This window comes from Eulemur rufifrons, chromosome 30 (genome assembly GCF_041146395.1).
Source record: "Eulemur rufifrons isolate Redbay chromosome 30, OSU_ERuf_1, whole genome shotgun sequence".
Taxonomy (NCBI): domain Eukaryota; kingdom Metazoa; phylum Chordata; class Mammalia; order Primates; family Lemuridae; genus Eulemur; species Eulemur rufifrons.
The window spans coordinates 464,184-472,500 of NC_091012.1; positions in this window are offsets into that span (position 1 = coordinate 464,184).

Consider the following 8,317-nt stretch of genomic DNA (forward strand, 5'->3'; position numbering starts at 1 on the left):
AACCCCTAACACTTACTTTAACCCCAAACCCTAACCCTAATCCTAAGCATTAAACCTAACCCTATCTCTTAACCCTAATGCTAGCCCTTACCCTAACGCCTAGATCTAACCCTAAATCTAACCTACCGCCCAATCCTAACCTTAAGCCCTAAAGCTAACACTAACCTTGAACCCTAAACCTACCCGTAACCCTTAACACTAACCCTATCCGTGAACCTTAACCCTGACCCTAACCATTACCCGAAACCAAGCATTTAACCCTGACCCTAACGCCAATCCTTAATGATAAACCTAACACTAAACCCTAACCCTAAGCCCAACACTTAACCCTAATCCTATCCCTTAACCCTAAACCTAACCCTAATGCTACCCCCTAAACGTAACCCTAACCGTGACCAGTAAACCTAACACTAACCTCTAACACAAACCATAGCACATAACGCTAACCCTAAAACTAACCCTAACCCTAACCCTAAACCCTAACTCTTAACCTTAACCCTAAGCGTTAACTCTCACGCTAACCTTTAATCCTAACCCTAATCCTAATCTTCAACCCTAAACCTAACTTTTAACCCTTACCCTATACCAAACCCTAACCCCTCATCTTAACCCTAACCGTAAACCTCAACCCTAAACCAAAGTGTAACCGTTAAACCTAAGAGTAACCTTTAACCCTAACCCTAATCCCTAACCCTAAGCCCTCACCCTAACACTAAATTTCATCCTTAACCCTAACCAGAATCCTAACCCTAAATCTAATTCTCAGACTTCTTTCTTCCTCAGAGTTTAGAAAGCCTGCAATCCTCCCATGCCATGCGTGAAAGGAGGCTCTACCACTGTGTCCTGCATGAAACCCACGGGCCCATACCCAGAGTATGATAGAGTTGGTCCCCGGGTACAATCCCAGCCCCCTAAACTCCCCCCGCCCGCCTAATGCAGACAGGGCCCGTGCGCTAAGCATAAACAATACCTTTAACAGATAACCCTAACCCTGAACATAACACCCAACCCTGTTCCTATTTCTCCCCTTAACACGTAAACCTCACCGTGCGCCTAACTTTAACCTCTTATCCTAACGTTAATGCATAACCCATTTCCTGAGAACAACCCCTATCCCATAATTCTAACCCTATCTCCTAGTCATCACTGTGAGACCTAATCCCTAACCCTAATTCTAAACCGCTAACCCTAACCGTAACCCTACCTACAACCCTAACACTGACAGTAACCCTTACTTCTAACCCCAACGCTATGCCTAACAAAAACCCTAACCCTTGACCCTAACCCTTCACCCTAACCGCTAAGCCTTACCCTAACCCTTAACCCTAATCCTAATCCTAACCAATAAACCTAACCCTAGCTCTTAAAGCTAACCCTAAACCTTACCCTCACGACTAGACCTAACCCTGACACTAACCTAACACCTAACCCTAACCAGAAACCCTAAAGCTAACCCTGAACCCTATCCCTAACCCTAGCAGTAAACTTTAACCCTAAACCTAAGCCCAACCCGCAACCCTAATCCTATCCTTTTACCCTAAAACTAACCCCTAAACCTAACCCCTATACCTCACCCTAACTCTAACCCCAATCCTAATTCTAACCATACCCCTTCATAAAACACTGACTCCTAACCGCTAACCCTAACACTAAGGAAAAACCCTAATCACTAATCCCTAACCCTAACGCTTAACCTTTACCCTAACCGTTAACCCTCACCCTAAATCTTAACACTGACCCTAACCTTAACCTTTAACTCTAAGCCTAACCCTTAACCCTACAGTAAGGAAGACCCTTAATGCTAATGGGATCCCTTATCCCTAACCCTAACACTACAGCTAAAAATAACCCTAACCTTGGATCCTTAAACCTAACCCCTAACACTTACTTTAACCCCAAACCCTAACCCTAACCCTAAGCATTAAACTTAACCCTATCTCTTAACCCTAATGCTAGCCCTTACCCTAACGCCTAGATCTAACCTAAATCTAACCTACCGCCTAATCCTAACCTTAAGCCCTAATGCTAACTCTTACCCTGAACCCTAAACCTACCCGTAACCCTTAACACTAACCCTAGCCGTGAACCTAAACCCTGACCCTAACCATTACCCGCACCCAAGCATTTAACCCTGACCCTAACCCTAATCCTTAATGCTAACCCTAACACTAAACCCTAACCCTAAGCCCAACAGTTATCCCTAATCCTATCCCTTAACCCTAACCCTAACCCTAATGCTACCCCCTAAACGAAACCCTAACCGTGACCAGTAAAGCTAACCGTAACCTGTAACACAAGCCATAGCACATAAGTCTAACCCTAAAACTAACCCTAACCCTAACCCTAACCCTAATCCCTAACTCTTAACATTAACACTAAGCGTTTACTCTCACGCTAACCTTTAATCCTAACCCTATTCCTAATCTTCAACCCTAAACCTAACACTTAACCCTAACCCTGTACCAAACCCTAACCCCTCATCTTAACCCTAACGGTAAACCTCGACCCTAAACCAAAGTGTAACCGTTAAACCTAAGAGTAACCTTTAACCCTAACCCTAATCCCTAACCCTAAGCCCTCACCCTAACACTAAACTTCATCCTTAACCCTAACCAGAATCCTAACCCTAAATCTAATTCTCAGACTTCTTGCTTTCTTAGAGTTTAGAAAGCCTGCAATCCTCCCATGCCATGCGTGAAAGGAGGCTCTACCACTGTGTCCTGCATGAAACCCACGGGCCCATACCCAGAGTATAATAGAGTGGGTTCCCGGGTACAATCCCCGCCCCCTAAACTCCCCCCGCCCGCCTAATGCAGACAGGGCCCGTGCGCTAAGCATAAACAATACCTTTATCAGATAACCCCAACCCTGAACATAACACCCAACCCTGTTCCTATTTCTCCCCTTAACACGTAAACCTCACCGTGCGCCTAACTTTAACCTCTTATCCTAACGTTAATGCATAACCCATTTCCTGAGAACAACCCCTATCCCATAATTCTAACCCTATCTCCTAGTCATCACTGTGACACCTAATCCCTAACCCTAATTCTAAACCGCTAACCCTAACCGTAACCCTACCTACAAGCCTAACACTGACAGTAACCCTTACTTTTAACCCCAACGCTATACCTAACAAAAACCCTAACCCTTCACCCTAACCCCTAAGCCTTACCCTAACCCTTAACCCTAATCCTATCCCTTAACCCTAACCCTAACCCTAACCCTACCTACAACCCTAACACTGACAGTAACCTTTACTTTTAACCTCAACGCTGTGCTTAACAAAAACCCTAACCCTTCACCCTAACCCCTATCCTAACCCTTGACCCTAATCCTAATCCTAACCATTAAACCTAACCCTAGCTCTTAAAGCTAACCCTAAACCTTACCCTCACGATTAGACCTAACCCTGACACTAACTTAACACCTATCCCTAACCAGAACCCCTAAAGCTAACCCTGAACCCTATCCCTAACCCTAGCAGTAAACTTTTCCCTAAACCTAAGCCCAACCCGTAACCCTAATCCTATCCTTTTACCCTAAAACTAACCCCTAAACCTAACCCCTATACCTCACCCTAACTCTAACCCCAATCCTAATTCTAACCATACCCCTTCATAAAACACTAACTCCTAACCGCTAACCCTAACACTAACCAAAAACCCTAATCACTAATACCTAACCCTAACGCTTAACCTTTACCCTAACCGTTAACCCTCACCCTAAATCTTAACACTGACCCTAACCTTAACCTTTAACTCTAAGCCTAACCCTTAACCCTACAGTAAGGAAGACCCTTAACGCTAATGGGATCCCTTATCCCTAACACTAACACTACAGCTAAAAATAACCCTAACCTTGGATCCTTAAACCTAACCTCTAACACTTACTTTAACCCCAAACCCTAACCCTAATCCTAAGCATTCAACCTAACCCTATCTCTTAACCCTAACGCTAGCCCTTACCCTAACGCCTAGATCTAACCCTAAATCTAACCTACCGCCTAATCCTAACCTTAAGCCCTAATGCTAACACTAATCCTGAACCCTAAACCTACCCGTAACCCTTAACACTAACCCTATCCGTGAACCTTAACCCTGACCCTAACCATTACCTGCACCCAAGCATTTAACCCTGACCCTAACCCTAATCCTTAATGCTAACCCTAACACTAAACCCTAACCCTAAGTCCAACACTTAACCCTAATCCTATCCCTTAACCCTAACCCTAACCCTAACCCTAATGCTAACCCCTAAACGTAACCCTAACCGTGACCAGTAAACCTAACCCTAACCTCTAACACAAACCATAGCACATAACTCTAACCCTAAAACTAACCCTAACCTTAACCGTAAACCCTAACTCTTATCCTTAACCCTAAGCGTTAACTCTCACGCTAACCTTTAATCCTAACCCTAATCCTAATCTTCAACCCTAAACCTAACACTTAACCCTAACCCTGTACCAAACCCTAACCCCTCATCTTAACCCTAACCGTAAACCTCAACCCTAAAGCAAAGTGTAACCGTTAAACCTAAGAGTAACCTTTAACCCTAACCCTATTCCCTAACCCTAAGCCCTCACCCTAACACTAAACTTCATCCTTAACCCTAACCAGAATCCTAACCCTAAATCTAATTCTCAGACTTCTTGCTTTCTTAGAGTTTGGAAAGCCTGCAATCCTCCCATGCCATGCGTGAAAGGAGGCTCTACCACTGTGTCCTGCATGAAACCCACGGGCCCATACCCAGAGTATGATAGAGTGGGTTCCCGGGTACAATCCCTGCCCCCTAAACTCCCCCCGCCCGCCTAATGCAGACAGGGCTAGTGCGCTAAGCATAAACAATACCTTTAACAGATAACCCTAACCCTGAACATAACACCCAACCCTGTTCCTATTTCTCCCAGTAACATGTAAACCTCACCGTGCGCCTAACTTTAACCTCTTATCCTAACGTTAATGCATAACCCATTTCCTGAGAGCAACCCCTATCGCATAATTCTAACCCTATCTCCTAGTCATCACTGTGACACCTAATCCCTAACCCTAATTCTAAACCGCTAACCCTAACCGTAACCCTACCTACAACCCTAACACTGACAGTAACCCTTACTTCTAACCCCAACGCTATGCCTAACAAAAACCCTAACCCTTGACCCTAACCCTTCACCCTAACCCCTAAGCCTTACCCGAACCCTTAACCCTAATCCTAATCCTAACAATTAAACCTAACCCTAGCTCTTAAAGCTAACCCTAAACCTTACCCTGATGACTAGACCTAACCCTGACACTAACCTAACACCTAACCCTAACCGGAACCCCTAAACGTAACCCCTATACCTCACCCTAACTCTAACCCCAATCCTAATTCTAACCATACCCCTTCATAAAACACTAACTCCTAACTGCTAACCCTAGCACTAACCAAAAACCCTAATCACTAATCCCTAACCCTAACACTTAGCCTTTACCCAAACCGTTAACCCTCACCCTAAATCTTAACCCTAACCCTAACCTTAACCTTTACTCTAAGCCTAACCCTTAACCCTACAGTAAGGAAGACCCTTAATGCTAATGGGATCCCTTATCCCTAACCCTCACACTACAGCTAAAAATAACCCTAACCTTGGATCCTTAAACCTAACCCCTAACACTTACTTTAACCCCAAACCCTAACCCTAATCCTAAGCATTAAACCTAACCCTATCTCTTAACCCTAACACTAGCCCTTACCCTAACGCCTAGATCTAACCCTAAATCTAACCTAACGCCTAATCCTAACCTTAAGCCCTAATGCTAACACTAACCTGAACCCTAAACCTACCCGTAACCCTTAACACTAACCCTATCCGTGAACCTAAACCCTGACCCTAACCATTACCCGCACCCAAGCATTTAACCCTGACACTAACCCTAATCCTTAATGCGAACCTTAACACTAAACCCTAACTCTAAGCCCAACAATTAACCCTAATCCTATCCCTTAACACTAACCCTAACCCTAACCCTAATGCTAACCCCTAAACCTAACCCTAAGCATGATCAGTAAACCTAACCCTAACCTCTAACACAAACCATAGCACATAACTCTAACCCTAAAACTAACCCTAACCCTAACCCTAAACCCTAACACTTAACCTTAACCCTAAGCGTTAACTCTCACGCTAACCTTTAATCCTAACCCTAATCCTAATCTTCAACCCTAAACCTAACACTTAACCCTAACCCTGTACCAAACCCTAACCCCTCATCTTAACCCTAACCGTAAACCTCAACCCTAAACCAAAGTGTAACCGTTAAACCTAAGAGTAACGTTTAACCCTAACCATATTCCCTAACCCTAAGCCCTCACCCTAACACTAAACTTCATCCTTAACCCTAACCATAATTGTAACCCTAAATCTAATTCTCAGACTTCTTGCTTTCTTAGAGTTTAGAAAGCCTGCAATCCTCCCATGCCATGCGTGAAAGGAGGCTCTACCACTGTGTCCTGCATGAAACCCACGGGCCCATACCCAGAGTATGATAGAGTGGGTTCCCGGGTACAATCCCAGCCCCCTAAACTCCCCCCGCCCGCCTAATGCAGACAGGGCCCGTGCGCTAAGCATAAACAATACCTTTGACAGATAACCCTAACCCTGAACATAACACCCAACCCTGTTCCTATTTCTCCCCTTAACACGTAAACCTGACCGTGCGCCTAACTTTAACCTCTTATCCTAACGTTAATGCATAAACCATTTCCTGAGAACAACCCCTATCCCATAATTCTAACCCTGTCTCCTAGTCATCACTGTGACACCTAATCCCTAACCCTAATTCTAAACCGCTAACCCTAACCGTAACCCTACCTACAACCCTAACACTGACAGTAACCCTTACTTCTAACCCCAACGCTATGCCTAACAAAAACCCTAACCCTTGACCCTAACCCTTCACCCTAACCCCTAAGCCTTACCCTAACCCTTAACCCTAATCCTAATCCTAACCATTAAACGTAATCCTAGCTCTTAAAGCTAACCCTAAACCTTACCCTCACGACTAGACCTAACCCTGACACTAACCTAACACCTAACCCTAACCAGAACCCCTAAAACTAACCCTGAACCCTATCTCTAACCCTAGCAGTAAACTTTAACCCTAAACCTAAGCCCAACCCGTAACCCTAATCCTATCCTTTTACCCTAAAACTAACCCCTAAACCTAACCCCTATACCTCACCCTAACTCTAACCCCAATCCTAATTCTAACCATACCCCTTCATAAAACAGTAACTTCTAACCGCTAAACCTAACACTAACCAAAAACCCTAATCACTAATCCCTAACCCTAACGCTTAACCTTTACCCTAACCGTTAACCCTCACCCTCAATCTTAACACTGACCCTAACCTTAAACTTTAACTCTAAGCCTAACCCTTAACACTACGGTAAGGAAGACCCTTAATGCTAATGGGATCCCTTATCCCTAACCCTAACCCTAACCCTAAGCATTAAACTTAACCCTATCTCTTAACCATAACGCTAGCCCTTACCCTAACGCCTAGATCTAACCCTAAATCTAACCTACCGCCTAATCCTAACCTTAAGCCCTAATGCTAACACTAACCCTATCCGTGAACCTAAATAATGACCCTAACCATTACCCGCACCCAAGCATTTAACCCTGACCCTAACCCTAATCCTTAATGCTAACCCTAACACTAAACCCTAACCCTAAGCCCAACACTTATCCGTAATCCTAGCCCTTAACCCTAACCCTAACCCTAATGCTACCCCCTAAACGTAACCCTAACCGTGACCGGTAAACCTAACCCTAACCTCTAACACAAACCATAGCACATAATTCTAACCCTAGAACTAACCCTAACCCTAACCCTAACCCTAAAACCTAACTCTTAACCTTAACCCTAAGCGTTAACTCTCACGCTAACCTTTAATCCTAACCCTAATCCTAATCTTCAACCCTAAACCTAACACTTAACCCTAACCCTGTACCAAACCCTAACCCCTCATCTTAACGCTAACCGTAAACCTCAACCCTAAACCAAAGTGTAACCGTTAAACCTAAGAGTAACCTTTAAACCCTAACCCTAATCCCTAACCCTAAGCCCTCACCCTAACACTAAACTTCATCCTTAACCCTAACCATAATCCTAACCCTAAATCTAATTCTCAGACTTCTTGCTTTCTTAGAGTTTAGAAAGCCTGCAATCCTCCCATGCCATGCGTGAAAGGAGGCTCTACCACTGTGTCCTGCATGAAACCCACGGGCCCATACCCAGAGTATGATAGAGTGGTTTCCCGGGTACA